Source organism: Stegodyphus dumicola, chromosome 5 (assembly GCF_044657685.1).
Source record: "Stegodyphus dumicola isolate Sdum_Otavi_A_Nest chromosome 5, ASM4465768v1".
Lineage (NCBI taxonomy): Eukaryota > Metazoa > Arthropoda > Arachnida > Araneae > Eresidae > Stegodyphus > Stegodyphus dumicola.
In genome coordinates this window covers 94,454,990-94,473,378 of record NC_140772.1, presented here as the reverse complement: position 1 = coordinate 94,473,378, position 18,389 = coordinate 94,454,990, and the positions used below count along the sequence as shown (strand labels likewise).

At 31.5% G+C, this 18,389-nt stretch overlaps 1 protein-coding gene across 1 annotated transcript in view; it reads left to right on the top strand.

The window, feature by feature from the left end:
- Positions 1–18,389, top strand: part of LOC118183143 (cell adhesion molecule Dscam1-like) — a 610,771-nt gene that overhangs the window by 472,934 nt on the left and 119,448 nt on the right. The window lies entirely within an intron of this gene.

Genomic DNA, 18,389 nt, shown 5'->3' with positions numbered 1-18,389 from the left:
TGTTATTAAAAATTTACCAAATAAATATTTATGTATATTCTTTTTTAAAAAATCTTGGGTGGATTGCTAATTAAATTTGAAGCCATGTGGAGTTTAAGTTAATTATACACTTGCGCAACAAATATTAATTACGTGCATTGTTTCAAATTATGTATTAGGATTCACAGCAAAGTATGCAGTCGTAGAGAAGATCAGTAAATGGAGCTAAATCATGATACCAATCAAATTGTACTCACCACTCCTGCAAATTAATGTAACTACAGACACCTAGAGGAAAAAGAGCGTAATAAGGAGATCTCTCCTTACTTAGGGAGAGAAGCAGATTGAGCGGACTGTTCATTATGGCTCATAAGTGGTGTTTGGATCCACCTGTGGACAATAGGCTTGTTTAACTCCACATTAGCGTGAGGGGAAGAATCGGTACTGCGTTGGGTGTTACTGCAAGCAAAAAGTTCCATAAGGCTGAAAAATGAGTCTAAAAAGAGGGCTTTGTGGCGAAGTCTCTGAACCGCGATCCACTGACCACGATGACCACTGCGTCATACCAGGATCCACTGAAAGATTCTCCGGCGAGAATAATCATCGCCAACAAATCGCTTTATTTTCAGGAATGAACAGAGATATGTTCATTAAATACATAATAAAATGAACAAAAATACTTACATTATTTACTAAAGTTTAAGGAGACGCCGTGAGTGTGGCATGCATTCACATAATTCGGAGGATTTAATTACAAGTTTTGATGCCTCATGCACTACTAGTTTGATCGGTATTTTTCACTTCCTATATACTTGTTGGTAATTTCTTGAAGTGTTTTAAGTCCAAATTTGTTTAATTATCTAACGCATGTATATAGGTTGTTTGTCTAGTTCTGTTGTATTTTCTTGAAGCTGGACAATACCCACATTACCTATTGTTAAACAATGGGTGTCCGCTGTACAACCTGAATCTGTATTTGATTAGGAAGTAACTCTAGGTTATCAAAAGTACTTTTGTCTGCGATAAACTCAGATTACTTCTAATTAAGGATCGTCTTCATCATTAGGAAGTGGATTCGTCTTTTTCCAAGTAACTAGTCTAAAATTTTTCCCCAAGCTGAGACAAGACATGCAGGTCTGTAAGCACCTAGGGAAGTTCTGTCTTTTACCTTCTTTATGAACGAGCACCAGATTTCTTTTTTTCCACATGTTGGGGAAACACCGAGTTTTTAGGTTTTCGTTTAGAATCTTTATAAAAGGGTTATCGTCTACTATGAAAAGTTCTATTATCTCTGTTGAGAGGTCATCCTCCGCAGAGCGTTACATTTCTTAGTTGATTTTATAATTAATTTGATGTCACCTTTTGTGAAATTAAGGTCATCCTCTGCTTGGGCATTACATTGAACTTTTTTTTTTTAAATTCCCGAGTCATTCATAGTATCTTTCTCTTTGTCATCCTGCGGGAAGTTAAAATTAATAATGCAATCAATTGTTTCATTTATTGTGTTCGTCCAATCCACGTTCATCTTTTTAATTCTACGGAACTTTAGTTTTGTATGTTGTAGTAACTCACGAAGGAGAATGTAATATTTAAATTGTTCTAGAAATCCTCCCATGATTATAATTTCGCTTCGAAGATGCTCTAATTACATTACGTTGCTGTCTTTCTGAACACCTGTCTTTTCTCCTCCCTCTCGTCCCATCTTAAATGCTAATAGTTTGACCTAAGCTTTCTAAATGTTTTCTTTACTTCCATTAATTATGGAGTTCACCATGTCTTACTGCACCGTTTTTTAATGTTCTTTGGATTTCTCAAGAGGAATTTTAAGTAATTTAATAAAGCCTCTTTGAGATATTTCGAGATCTTCTGATTGTTATTACTTATCTATGCCCCCATTAGTTTTCACTTCTGAGTTTTCTGTAAATAAATTTGAAATTGTACTTTTCAGGTGGCACCAGTCTGTATTTAGGATTGTAAGTCTCAGAGCCTTACTCTGCTGCTCTATTTTGGAATGAATATTAAAGTTAATCGCATGGTGATCACATAGGGTTACGCCCTAGTTGATACACGCCCTAGCTGTCGATTTGAATATTATTTACATTTCTTAGTATGGTGAGATCTGTCCATGAGTTCCCTTGGACCCTAACAAAAGTCGAGGAGGGGATGTCTGAATCATTTAGGAGTGTTGACAGAGTGTAAGCGAGGAAATATCCTATACGATGTCCTCTTTCATATGCAGGTCCCGGTCGTCCACGAATAACTACCTTCAAATTAAAAGTCGCCACATGTGGCAGTTAGTGACTAATCTTTATTGTGCAATAATTCTTCGGTTTTTAAAAGAATAGCATCAAGATCGTCGTGAGGTGAGCAATATACTGACATTTTTACGAAGAAACTCCCGAGTCTATTTTACTGCTCGAAACTAGCTTTTATTTCTGATGTATACGTCGTATTTATTTACGTTAAATAGAATAAAAGTGACTCATTGTTCAATCTTATATATATATATATATATATTCCTCTATCTTCAACTCACCGCCAACGTTTTCTTATTAGTCGCCGGTTACTGAGTTTTAAGTTATGCGGGTTTTCGATTTACTTTGAATTTGTGTTGCACGTGTTGTTACCTTACACGAAAACTGAATGTTAATTTGACTATGTGTAACAGTCAGGTTGAAGTATTAATAAATATTTTTATTTGGATTTATTTCGAAATATTTTAATTTGCAATATTTCTATTTAGAAAGTCAAATGGGGTGAAAATTCATCCGACCATTCTTTACATTAGCTTAAATAGCATAACCTTAAAAATTGAACTAAGAAGTTAGCAACAACTTAGCTTCTTCTTAAACTTGCAGAAATATCTCTATTTATATTTAAATTTAGTTTATATTTAAACCTACACAGATAGTCATAAATTATATCTAAAGCGTTTTGTATTTCAGAGATTAAGGTCAAGATTCTTATAGACAGATGATTAATTATTTACTGTCCATTTGGAAAATGTCGCGTTAAAATTGCTCTTCATAACTCACATTGTAACTTTCCTTTCCAGTGCCAATGTATAAAATAAAGAACCATGTCGCTAAACTTACAAAACAAAAGATAAATCTAGGTAAAAAAAAATCTCTCATAAAAAAAATAATGCTACGCAATAAATAATGAAACGTCGACAACCGAGGTATTTCAAATGGAAATTTAATACTTGCTGACACTTTGAAACATTTAATTTAGAGCGCTTTCTTTTCTTTTATTTTCTCCGAATTCCAATAATTCTGAAAAATCTTGGGTAAAAGTTTTTAGGAAGAAAATTCACATAAAATGAAACACGTAAAAAAGATTCTCTTGAGCGGCAAATAAAAAAATTTGAGGAAAAACTAATAAAATAATTTATTTTTATCTTCAATGTTTTCGATATCCTTACTCACGAAGGTCATGTAATATTGATTTTCCTAGGCCTCTATACTTTGAAATGAAGATGTATCTGCTGAGGTTATGAGTTATTTCAGAATCGTTGAGTTAGTCGGAAATGAAATGGACATACATTTTCGTTTTTTTTTTTTTTTTTTTTTTTTTTTTTTTTTTTTTTTTTTTTTATTTATTTATTTATTTATTTATTTATTTTTTCATATATTTCCTCACATTTTTACTACAGTATTTCATTCTTTGATCCATGGTACAATGCATGAGATTTTGTGTACAATGCATGAGTATGCATTAGAAACTATACACTTAAGAATATATATATTTCATTTTATCATGAAGGCTGTTATTTAAATAAATTATTATGTATTGTTTTTATGATACTGTCTTGTTTCCTGCGGACCAGCATTTTAAGTTCGACCAAGTTGAAAGTAACTTTGGCTGCATTTTGCGAAAACACTTCGGATCGTCTAGAAGAGGTGTTAATTACGTGCCGCAGAGTCGGCAAAGACCTCGTGCGATCGGATGATCCTTTCGCTAGTTGTCTTTTGCACTTTTATTTTAATATTTGAAAAAATAAACGCAAATGCATCGATATGCGACGCTGGAAACCCAAAGTGTTGAACTTTTTTCATAACATATGAATTTTACATGCAAATTTCAGTACTTGCTTTTAAAAATAAAATCCTAAAAAATTAACTATATCTTTTAACTTTAAATACCGCCATGGCGTTCAAACCATGGCGGATGTGCTACTTACCAGGAAATTTTCGTGTTTTTCTCCATGTGTAACATAAATACGAGGCAGTTTCTATCAGACGTATGAAATAATTTTTGTCAACTACTCGCTATAAACAGTCCTCCATGAAGGCATCCATATTCACTTCGGCAGATAATCTTATGGTACTTTGCCATAACCTAAATAATCTGATTTGATGATTATGCTAATCTTTTCTCATACTGAATCCTGTGATGCTTTAATTAATGTTTTATTTATCATAAACTGTGTTAACTGCTTAAATTAACCAAATCAGGATTTTTTTCTGTTAGATTTCCTTTTTGAAATTTTTCACATCATTTTAGAAGCCTAAATATGTCAGACCGTTTTAGTAAAACGTCTTATTTGTAACTGTTTTACATATAAGTACAGAGAATCTCATGACGGCGAACTCTAAAAGTGTTTCCTACAACATAAATAAACAGGCTTTTATACATTTGCCTCTCTAATGCAACCATCTACTATATAAGTGGCCTAAAAATCGCTTGAAGCCACCGTTAGTGGTCGCATTAGAAAAGTCTCATTATATTTGCATTTTTGTGGCATTTAATAATTTCAGTTACATGTCTGCCTTATAAACTATAATATTGATTTTTTAAGGTCGTGTAACAACTTTCAATATAAATTAGAATAGTAATAATCTTTTACATTCCATTCAGATTATTGTATTCGTATGAAAGCCTTGAATCAATTGTTGTTCATTATTTTGTACGTATGTTATTGCAAAAATTTAAAAATTCTTAATTATGATATTTTCCAATATTCGGGCTTTAAATGCCCAAGTTATTTAATTTTATGCCAAGATTTAAACTTTGTGCATTTACAATAAGAAGGTCTTAATTCTGGAACTTTTTAACATTTGAAGCTGGTTAAAACTGGTTGAAATGTGTTGCAGTCGCAGTTCGTATGCAAAACCATTCTCGCACTGATTTGTTTTATGCTTAATTTACAGCAATTTCCCTAATTAACCAAATTTTAGATTTATATCATTTTTTTTAAATTGTGAAAATAAACAAAAAGAAAGGAGAAAATTTTTCTTTCTTACATTATAATTATTTTCAGTTCATCTTTTATGATAATTAGTGTATTTTTCAATATTCCTCAACTGTCAAATCTTGTTGTATTTCTAAATATCTTTAGATTATTTACAGTCCCTGCAATTTTAGAGGTTTTATGTTAAACTCTAAAATAGTTATTAGAAGAATTATTAGAAGCATTTGATGTAATTAATGACGTACGTCGCCCATAGATTCGCAAATTTTGAATTTTCAATATTGTTGCAAGCACTTGAGCAGAAAATTCGTCTTTTCTAGCAAATTGCAAATTTTAAAATTCAAAAAATTCAACTCCATCAATCCAATTTTCAGACTCAATTAAAGGCACTGAAGTTATTTAACATTTAAGAACTCTCGGTGATTTAGAACTCCCCGGAGTTGGTACTCAAGAAATGATTTCAAAAATGCTCTTCTACATCTATTAATAATTGTTCTATCCCTTGAATAGCTAGTATCTACTGCATTTTCTCCTCATTTCTTCTTTGGTGGTTATTTGAATCATGGCAAAGCACGGGAACTTGCCTTCGTGGAGGACTTAACGAAGTATGAGAATGGGAAACTTGATTGTATTTACCTTACACAGGAAGAAATAACTAAATTATCTTGCAACCAGCTTGTTTGCAGGGATTTGAGTCCCTGTCGAACTGTCAGTGTTAAGCGACCGCCAGAGTCGTAGCTAGGGTTTTCAGCGCCCAGGGACAACTGAAGATTAATTCTACAATGTCGTAATATCAGTTTGGCGCCCCTTGGATTCTGCGCCCGGGGACAGATGCCCCCTTTGCCCCCTTCTAGCTACGGCCCTGGCGACCGCTGGAGCGCTGATGAGCTGCATTATGTATTCTGCTTAAGAATATAGAACACAAATGTCTATCAATTTTATTATATCATCAGTGTTTGGTAACTTTCCCTATGAAAATAAAATTGTTAGAAATATGAGTGAAAAGACATGTAAATATTTTGAATTTGGATTCAATTTAATCCCCTTCATGTAACATATAATGCAGTTTACGTAATAGCATTTAAAATTTTTGAATATATTAACACAAAAGGATACGGCAATGCTGTTACGGCATTCGACAAAATATGTCTCGTTTACGTATATATATATATACGTATATATTCTTTGCAGAAGGAAGAAAATTATAGCCAATGCAGAAAATTTCTAAATTCAATTTCGCCAGATAAATTTCACAAAAAATGAAAAAACAATTTTCAGTACATATAAATAATTAATTGAATGAATGTAAATTTTTACTGAGGAATACATAAACTTATTTTCAGCTCAATGTAAAACTGTTCTGTTCCCCCGCAAAATTTATATTATAAGAAAAAGTTAAATGTCTGTTATGTCGAATATTTCTTCACTTAGATTGCAGAGACATTCGATATTTTATGGAAGCAGGAGACTTGAAAAATGAGCAACCCCCTCTCCGGGAATCGAACTGCGGATCTCTGGAATACGCGCCCAGCGTGCAGACCACTACACCACGAAAGCACGTCAAGAAGGCTCAAGTCTAAAATTTATGCATATTTAGTATTAATTCTATATTTTGCATGTTAACATTTTAAAAATACCTGACTAAATTACTCCTGGACGGTTGTGTATAAACCTATGGTTTGTTTGATCAAGTGCGACTCATTTGTAAAGTAATGAATGGTGTACTCGCTTGTAAAACCTTGTGAATTTTGTTTTTCTTGAAAAATCGGCAATACTAAGTATGATTGCTAAATATTACATTCTTTTTAAGGGAGCGTTATAGTATAATAATAAGAATATTTTCTCCTGGGATATATACTTTTATCAATGATATGTTACTGTAGCGCAGTTTTGCTAAATTCCTATAAATCAGTTCTAATTATTCTAAGCTGATTTACTAAGACTTGGAATGATGCTCAAGGCCGGCGCTAGACGTTTTGCCGCACGGTGCCTGCTTTACAACTTCAAAATTCTGCCGCCCAGCTCTTTCCAAAGTTCTAAAAATTTTGCGTTCTCTCAATTCTGCCGCCCGGTGCGGCCGCACCGATTGCATATGCTCTGGCACCGGCCCTGATGATACTAGGGATGACTAGGAAACGATAATTCAGATAATACTTATTATCTGAATTGTCATTTCCTCATAAACATGATGCTTATTAAAAATTACAGATGTTTTAATTAATAACAACCTTAAAAACTGGTTGTTAGTAGCTTTAATTTTGACTCCATACACTTCAACAATTAAAAAAGCCAAAAGATAGGAAGTTTCCTTGTCAGCTCTTTTTGAGGCCTTTTTTAATACTGCTAAAATTCTGCATGATATTTGTTTTAGAACTGCTAACAAACTGCTAACAAAATTTTAAATACAAAAGTTATACTGCAATTTTAAGTCTGAAAAGTAATTAATTCAGACTTGAAAGCTCTTGAAACATAGAACTTGAGCTCAAAACAATAAGAATTGAATTTTGCATCCATTTTTTTTAATTATACGATTGTTGCTTCATTGATAACAATGTTATAAATAGTTCATTTAGAATTACACTACAATTGCTGCATTAGAATCCATATTTCTTACTAATTATTTAAACATGAAAAATGAGAACTATAATATTTATATATACTTTTTAATCTCATAAATAGGAAATTGACTGTTTTCAACAGTTTTCACCTCTTCGTCAAGATGCATTTCTTTTACGGTCCTAATTAAAAATTACAGAACAGCAGAACATAATCTTCTATCTCACGAAATTTGCTAAAACAAATTCTTTCGCATTAATTTTGAATTTTATTTAACTCTAATTTATTCAATATTTTGAGTTCTGGATAATCAAATTAGCGGTATCATTCTAAAGCTGCAAAATGTAATTAAGAAGCTCAGCTTCGTTTTTAATGATTCATTTTACCACGCCACTGGGGAAAAAAAAATATCTGAGTTTTCAGATTTTCAATTACGTCCAAAGGGCGTTTTTTTAACATTTTGTGTGTTACCTTTATTTATTAAATATCATGTTCTTTGCACTTAAACCATAAAATTCAATTCAATAGCAATGCCGCAGCATATCTTTAGAATTTCCCATACACACTTCCGCGCGCTGGAGACAAAAAAGTTATTTCCCAGCCGTAGAGTATTGCCATTGCTCCCTTTTAAATCGCTGAGTTTGTTACTCAAAAATTCGTTAAAGTTTTGCAAAATATAAAATCGATAATAAATCAAATTCCAAATTTCAAGTTTGGTCTTCCACATGCCCATATTCGTAGGAGGATTACGTCATTCAAAATTCGATGGCTCTATGTACCGTTGTTTTATCACAATGCGAGAAATATACATACATTTATGCAGATTTTTCATTATTTAAAGGAAAATCTGAAAGCTTTCGTATTTCATATTGCGCCCAAAAGGATTTTTTTTAACGTTTTGTGTGGTACCTTTATTTATTAAATATAATGTTCTTCGCACTTTACCATAAAATTCAATTCCACAGCAATATCACAAAATATTTAAAAAGCGCAAAATTTAAGAATTTCCGATACACAGTTTCGGGCGCTGGAGATACATTTCTTTTTTCGTACAGTGTTCCCGTTGCACGCTTTTAAATCGATGAGTTTGTTAATTAAAAAATTCGTTAATGTGTTGCAAAATTGGGAATAGCTAATAAAACAAATTCCAAATTCGGAATTTCAAGTGCTCATGTTTGGTTGGAGCACTGCGTTATTCAAAATTGGATGGCTTTAGGTACTGTTGTTTTTTGAAAATGCGGACATTCATGCATTCATGCAGAATCTTCATTATTTAGTTTCTTTAAATATAATGCATGGCAATAATATTTTGTAGCAACAGTTTGAAAAGTGAATCAACGCAGAAAGTGATAGTCCTTTGGGTCTAACGCCCCTTCGGGCTAAAAAAAAAAAAAAAAAAAAAAAAAAAATGTTAAATTAGCAAGTTAAAAGTCAGAAATAGCAACATTTAACCGATAAGAAAGTCAGAGCTCTTTACTACCTCGCTCGAAAAATGCAATTTTGAATAAAATGATAATTTTGCTTCTTTATTAAATTATTCTTATAACAGGGCTTGCATGAATGGATTATATTCTACTATAAGAAATTTTTTCATACCAATAAATTGCCACAGTTAGAGACAGAAAGTACAGTAAACCCTTTCTAAGATGACCACAGGTTCATAAGATTTTGGGCTTTTGCGAATTAGAGAAATAGCTCTCAGCACCGATGTCCCAGTTCTCAGAAATACTCATCATAGGAAGATAATCACCAGAAGAATGTTCACTGTTCACATTCGGAAGTGCATTATTCTATAAATGAAAGTACATTAAGCCGATTCGATTGCGTCTATGGCCGTATCTATTTATATATAGGAAAAATTTTAATATAAAATAAATATAGTGTAAAATATATGTTACCGTTAAAGCGTATAATTAAGTTATTTCCTCGAATAAGTAAATATTTGGCGGGGGGGGGAACTAGCCAAGCCGGTTTAGCTAATTATTTTAAAATAACTATATTAATTAGTATAGAATATAATATTCTATAAACTAACCAATGATAAATGCCGTTCAGACGGTGTAGTGGTTAGGGGAGCCAACTTCGATACCTAACGGCTTGGGTTCGAATCCAGGGAATGCATAGTTCTAATGGTCCGTCCCTTTATAGGAGGCAAAGGTGGCCCACCTATTAGGTGACTGCATAATAAAGTGACAACTGCTTCTGGTCAAGTCGAAGTCGGCTGAGGGACCATCATTCATGTTTAAAAAAAAAAAAAAAAAAAAACTTAATAACAAACAAAACAAAAAAAATCTCAAAGGTTTCAGGTTTTAAACTACGTCCAAAGAGGGCGTTTTTTTTTAACGTTTTGTGTACTACCTTTATTTATTAAATATCATAATCTTTGCACTTAAACCATAAAATTCATTTAAATAGCAATGTCGCAAAAGAATTTTAAAAAAGCGTATCTTTAGAAGAATTTCCGATACACAGTTCCGCGCGCTGGAGATAATTTTTTTTTTTTTTTTTTTCGTATAGTGTTGCCATTCCTCGCTTTTAAATTGTTGAGTTTGTTAATCAAAAATTCGTTAAAGTTTTACAAAATATGAAATAGATAATAAAACAAATTTCAAATTTGGGCTTCCAGATGCTCATATTCGCAGGAGGATTACGTCATTCAAAATTCCATGGCTCTATGTACCGTTGTTTTATCACAATGCGAGAAATATGCATATATTTATGCACATTTTTCATTATTTAATTTCTTCGAATATAATGCAGGACTCTAACATTTGGTGGCAACAGTTTGAAAAGTGATTCGCCGTTTATAGTGATTCAACGCAAAATCGCAAAACGAAAAGAATGGTCCTCCAGGATCAAAGTCTCTTACACCTAATGATAAACCGTTAAAGTGGCGAAAAAAAATGACACTATAAAATATCTGTCGTTTTATAAATTAACTGATGATAAACCGTTAGTGTTTAGAAAATTATATTTCATATTACGGATAGATTAAATAATAACGGAATGCATAATATAATATTATTGCTAGATTCGTTAAACCGTAATAAGAAATAACAAACAATACTACGCCAATAGTTCTGTTTAGCAGCTTTCGTGTGCCGTCTTTACTGACAATTCGTCATTTATCAACACTTTAATGTGTTGATAAATGACGAATTGTCAAACTTAATGTGAACAAGCTGTTAGCTTCCAGTTAGGGATGGATGAAATTTAGTTTAAAGACCGGCAATCATTATTTAACAGAGGAGAAACATTTGCTCCCCGTGAATTCTTTCCTTCCGGGTGAGGTGGGTCGGTTTCTTTAAGGAAACGGGTGAAGCAAACCCATGAACCACGGGGAAGAACATACGATTTTCCCGCAGGCAAGTTAGAAAAACCTGCTATCGAAATGACCTTGCTCAGCTGCAGCCAGCTCAACGTCTTACCCTTAAAACCTCCCTCAAGAGAGCCCGCTATAACCCTGCCCGTTTGGCAGGTTTCCCCATCTCCAATCGGCGCCATTATTTGGCGAGATTTTAGAGTTCCTTTTTTTCCGTTCCTTATTTTCCGAGTGACATTTTTTCCGTTCCTTATTTTCCAAGGACATTCTTTCCGTTTCCCTTTTTTCCGGGTGACATTTTTTCCGCACACCGTCAGATACTGCTACAAACTGCAATAAAGCAGAAGGATAATTATTTTTATCCTCTTGCTTATGTATATATCTTATATATATATATATACATGTGTGTGTGTATTTATAACTGATATGAAAGTTATGTACATACAGATATATCAAGTTGACGATTTCATATTTATATACAGAACATAGATATTAAATAGACTGGTAGATAACATAAAATGTGTATTATGTCGAAATAAATAAAGGGCGTACATCTTTGTTATATCTCTCTTTCTATAAAATATTAAAGAATGTCAAGGATAACAGAAAGGAATTTCCCCCGAGCATTTTATGGAAGCAAACTCAGTGGACATAATCTGCTAAAATGAAAATGAGTATGTGAATGTGTTTGTTCTCTGAGCATATGAGATTGAAAAAAACTAATTATCATTAAAAAGTTTCCCTTTATAAAAATTTTGATGGAAAACATTTTTGTTTCTGAATTTTCAGCATTCTAAGTTAAATGCTTGCGTAGCTGTGTCATTTTCTCAAATGCAAAATAATGCTAATTCCTAACAAAATTGTTATTTTAGGAGCATAATCCTCCGTTTCTAAGTCTTATCTATAATAGCTTTGGAATACATTGCGTTTTCCTTAGTCTTCTTCTGACAGTACTTTCAGCTAGATAAAATTCAGCATTAATATGTTTTCTAGAATTATAAAGTACCCAAATTTCAAAGGCTTTGGAACAATTTTCAAATGAATAAGATTACAGAAAATACACTTACTGAAGTTGAGTTGCTGTGACAATAAAATGTAAGGAGCGTAATTGTTTTTTTAATGAAAACCTTGCGCAAATTTTGACATTTTCCTGTCAAGTTAAGACGTTTGCAGGAACGAAATTTTAATCATGTTAGAACGGTTTTAATTTATACAGATCGAGGTTTTATTATTAATTAAAATACTAAAATTGCATTTTCAAAATAAAAAAAAAAAAAAAAAAACATTTTTATTTCGATAATTTTAACTATAACATCGACAAATCATATTATCACCGTGTTAATATTGTGGTAAAACTGTGGTAAAATTATCCAATAGAAACTTCAAGTTTTTAAGCATAATAAGTAAAAACGTTTAAAGGAGCAAGGGATTTTTCAAAACACATATTAAGCAAACGGAACTAAAATTGACGAAGCTGTTTAAAAATGTATTAGAATTGCATTTGCTGTCCGATACAATTATTAAACAAATTAATATAAGATTAATTAAAGTACATGTATTTGATCTGTCGGATAAGATTAATTAAATTAAATCCAATAGATTAAAATAGGTAATCAAAATGTTCTTAGAAATTTTGTTTTCCAGTGTTCTGGTAAATAAGCTTACTAGGCGAAGAAACTAAATTCACTCTGAATATTTTTTAAAAAAGTCTGGAAATGAAATTTGTATTTTTGCTATATTTTTTCAATTACTCTTTACTTATTTGTATAATTTCTTAATCTTACAAAAGGTGACTTTTCAGCTTTTATTATTATCATTATGTGTTATTATTATTGCTACGAATTTTACATATAGATAGATAATTTTAGTGAAGTTATATGTGAAATCCTTGTATTTTTCTGTATAATATAACATGAAAAGTATGAGAGAAAAGATGCGCTGCCGGAAAAATAAAAATACAGGGACAACTCTGTTTAACATTGAATAAATATCTATCTTGCTAATTTGGCAAGATATCGCCAAGCTGGCAACGGTTTTAGCGACTAATTTTTATCATCAACATTCACAAATTTGACGACTATTTGGTGACATTTTTGTCCGTTTCCTGTATAGCTTCAGTAGGTATTGTAATTGAATATCTGTAATTGGTCACTATATTAGCTATAACCGTATCCGGCCGTCATATGCTTTCCAGTAGTTTTGAGAAGCAGAAAGTACTAGAGAATTCTTACTGGCCGGGGGGGGGAAGCAATATAAATTCAGAGAGGTTACCTGTTTCTCAGTTGTTAGTTGTTAGTTCAGAGTATGAGATATCCATGAGAGCTTCGCCTTCTAGATTCGCTTTGCTTTCTGTTATGTTAATCGTTCTGAGCAGTTTGAAATGTAACTACTGATTGTGCTCTGTCGTACTGCGAAGAGCTGTACGAATATTTTTGTGGAAAAGTCTAGAATTTTGAAATTTTTGTTTCGATAAAATGTGTTTTATCAAACTATCATCTATAAACTGTGTGCATTCAACCCGTACGCACGCAACATTATTATTACACCTTGAAAGCAATTCTGCAATTAAATTTAAATATATTCACGTTTTGCTATATTTTCCTTATCCTTTAAGATTCGCAAGTTCTCTATTTAATAATTTGACAGTATTTGGCTTCATTTTTTTCATTAGTTTTTGGAAAGAGTGAAGACTGCAATGTTACAAAAAGCTTTTGAAGTTTTAAATTGCATTTCCTAATATTAATTAGCTTTAAATTCCTATTCCGGTTAATGAATACATCTTAGGTTCGATCTAAATTATTTCTTACTTTTATCCAATATATAGGTGTATTTTATTGGAATTATGCCATCTCTGTAGATACATATATTCATATACGCACATAATACACATTACCTAGAATTTTAAATTACAGTTGTAATGTCAAACTTAACGGACGCTATTGAAATGGAGGTAAAAAAAATCTAGCGAAAATTGCTAAATAAACAAATGTTTAATTTAATTTCTAATAAAATTTTAACTTTCATTTCAGATCTTATTTTATATTCCATAATTTTTATTTGAAATAATTCCTTTTATTTCGAATTCCTTCAGTCTCTTTTATAGCAAATGAGCCCTAAACACTTGCTATTATTGTCGGAATGTTAAATATTTGTCATCAGTCACATATTCTCTTCCATTTTTTTTACAGTTAACTCAGTTCTTATTTTCAAACTGAAATTAGATAAAAATAATTTAACTACATTTCCTGGAATTTCTGCAGTTTGAGCGAAGAATGATGCGAAAATTTTTCTAATTCTGAATTTCTTTTTCGCTTGAATACGTTAGAAATGCAAATGTTCAGTTGACAACGAAAGATGATGCATTTGGAATGGCAAGCAGTTAAGTACAGAAAAAGAATATTTGTTGCTTATTTTACTTTAGGAATATTGAGATTTTGAGAATTTCTACGTTTCTACTTTTTCTATCCTTATTTAACAATTTATCCGGCATTTTTACGAGACATTAGTTTAACGAATAGGAATTTTTACTAGCGCGCATTGCACAGTTTTTTTTAAAAAGTCGACCTGCTTTTGGTATTCAAGAAATGATACTTTTTATCGACAGCAAATATTAAGCATATTATGAAAAAAGTGGAATGTAGTTAGCGAAGAGGAAAGCATAGTTCTTAAAATATTTCAATCATTATTAACTGGAAGCGATTGCATTAAAATCATTATTTCGAATACTCAAGATATTACAACACTGGAACATGAGAAACAATTCACATATCCAAATACAAATATACTGTATGGCCATAAAAAATCTTCCCCAGTATATGAACGTCTGACTACCGATCCGCGCAACCAATAAAAACGAAATTTCAGATTTTGATATTAGGTTCTGTTATTTGCGTTGGGAAAAGTGAGTATTGCCATTCGAAAATTTCGATTTTTTTTTAACATACGAGTAACCGTGAGATATTTATTGCGTTAACTCACCACAATCTTGAACGGGTATCTTCAAATATCAATCTGTGAAATTCCATTTCGAGTCGGCCCACCAGCGGCCGAGCGGTAAAGTCGCTGAACACTGGTAGTTCGGTTCGAGTTTCGAATCCCGCGAACGGGCTGGCCGCATGGGCGTTTTCGTGGTTTTCCCCATGTGTAACGTGTATACGAGCCAGTTTCCCTTAGAAAGTCCTCCACGAAAGGCATCCCTCCCCTTAGGCAGATAGCCCTAGTGTGCTTTGCCATAATTTAATACACCAACACCAACCAACACCAACCATTTCGAGTCGTTGAAAAGATAGGCGGTTAAGGGTTCATATATCAGAGAAGTTTTCTTTATCTTTTTTTCTGACCGCCCTATACATACAAATATGCATAAAATATTTTGAATAAAAGTGACAGTGAACATTTGTTTTATGTAAATCTAATGTTCATAAGACTTTATACTCTAATAAAGGAAAATTATTTCCACTTTAGTATAACTTGATTTAAACAGTAGAGAAACTTAACACTTTGCTATAACTAAACATAACGCTTCAGTATAACGTAATAACAATTCTAGCATAACTTAACACTTGTTAATTGAATTCGGTATACATTTATTAATATCTCTTTTTTATTAAACTTATTTAATTATTCCTTTCGCGTTTCGAAATTTAGGTTCATTCCAAATAAAATTCGCCCATTTTTTATGATTTATTTTTAAAGTTTGTATTTTTTAAATATTTTTTATACATTTTTTCGGAAAAAAAATGAATTATAATCTATAAAATTTTTACCATCATCTTGAAGTAGATGTATTTCTAAGCACACCTGTGAAAAATTAGAGTTCTTTAATTAGTATAAATTAATAAACATTTCAGTATAACTAAATTTAATTGCAGGAATAAGAATAGTTTTTTTTTACTATTAAGATACATGTTAATAAAATAATCGATTTTCTTTTTTTTTTAAATTATATATTTAATGTCGAAGTATGAAGCATTTGTAAATAAATCGAAATAGTTATTTCCATTTGTGTTTGTTGTTGTTACTCACATAATTTCTGCATTGTGTACATGTGCGCAGGTTTGTTTCTCGCATTATGGAAAAAAATGGTGGCACCTAAATCCACCAAATTTTGAAAATAAGAACTGAGTTAACTCTAAAAAAATGGAAGAGAATATGTGACTGATGACAAATATTTAACATTCCGACAGTAATAAATACATAGTTATATGTATGTGCATATGTGCACCTCGAAGTTCGATTTTTTTTGTTGTTTACTTCATATTTTCGGCGAGTTAATAAATTTAATAAATTCCAGCAGTATTTTAGAAGCAATGTGTTGGCATTAGTTAATATAAAACATTTATATCTTTAACTGTCTATCTTTCTAATTTTTATCTATCTTATTTCAGATTTAATCAATAAACGCGCCTATTGAAAAGCAGTCATGTTGAAATTTCGAAAAATAAAATAATTTTATCTTTCACGCATCAGTGTGTTAAAGTTTAAAATTTGTATTACTGATTGATTACCAAACTAAGCGATTTAAAATCAATGATTGTAGGGACATGCTGCTTAAACAAATCTGCATAAATGAAATTCTGCAAAATAAAATCCGTGCAGATAGAACCAACGCTTCTTGTTTTATACTTTTCAGCACACTTAACTCTCGATCGTGGCAACGAAGTCCAGGGACTCTCAGGAACACACTAAAAACACTATTCTTATAAATTGTTGTGTAAAACAACAAAATTGGTTTTTACTACAAGATTGAGACCGGAAAGTTAGGTGACTGATGTCATAATAATTACTGTATTATTATTTACATATAAATACATCACTGTCCTTCAAAGTAGATCCCGCCGTCTACAATGCGTTTCTGACAACCAAGTCTCGAAAGCGCGACTTAGAATATATGTTATATTCATGTACATATGATGTAACATAGGTATTCTGACACAAAATCGATCTTTTTCTAGATTAATATACAAATCCTTTTCATTATTTGCATTCTACGACTCAAGTTATGCCAAAGTGCCAAGTTTTGTAAAAATCGCGAAAGTAGATTTTAAAAATTCGCTCTTAAAATTTTAGCTCCTCCATGTTAATTGAATTCGGTATACATTTATTAATATTAATATCTCTTTTTTATTAAACTTATTTAATTATTCCTTTCACGTTTCGAAATTTAGGTTCATTCCAAATAAAATTCGCCGATTTTTTATGATTTATTTTTAAAATTTGTATTTTTTAAATATTTTTTATAAATTTTTCGAAAAAAAAATGAATTATAATCTATAAAATTTTACCATCATCTTAAAGTAGATGTATTTCTTAAGCACACCTGTGAAAAATTAGAGTTCTTTAATCAAAGGTTTCAAAGATATACATTAATTTATATAATGGCGCATTCTGAAATTTGGCATATTCATTATAAACGATAATAAGCCAAATATGCTTTGCGCACGTTGTTAAATTTATTTGAAAGAATGAACTCTTTTCTCCGCTTGTGCATAATGAAAAATGGGATAAAAATAGGTTACTATATATTAAGAATTTCACTAAATGAATTATTCTTGGTGCAAACTGAAAGCAAAAATGCACCGAGATAAATTTTTAAGTTTCTCCATAAATTTCCCACCAGAAATTATAATATTGAATATTTAGGCATTATTATTAATCGTAGAATCGAAATATGAAAAAAAACAGTATGTTATCTCAGAAAATGTCCAAATTTGTGTCAAAATACCTGTGTTAGAATATATATATACATATCTAATAAGTCGCGCTTTCGGGACATGGAAAACGCAAATTAAATTTCGACACTCGGTCCAGTAGAACGAGAGATATAGAAATCTCCCCCCCCCTTTTTTTCAAGGTATACCTTTATCACAAATTGTAGATACCCATCGGAAGTGTGATTCGTTTGGTAGACATAATAATTTTCAACTATGAAACTACGACAAAACAACAACAAAAAAAGTGTTTACATGCGAATATACTCCCGAATAAAGCAAATACTTTTATTGCAAAAATTCGTAACTGAGGATGTTTATATTTTGTCAAGTACTCATAAAAGTTAATCATATTTGAAACTTCAAACCTTGAAATAAGATTTATATAGTCAAATTAATAAACTCGATACGAAGATTTTCAGGAGAATTACTTAGTTTTGTTTTTATTAGTGAAAATAACATAAAACTGGATTCCAAGCTTAAAATGATATTTTTTTTTCTAATTCTTTTCATAATAATTCTAATTGATTTACGGGGAATATATTGGCGGGTCACAAAAAATTGCTTTTGCGATCGCATGCGATCTGCGGGCCGCCAGTTGGAGATCAATATTCTAGGCGATTGAACT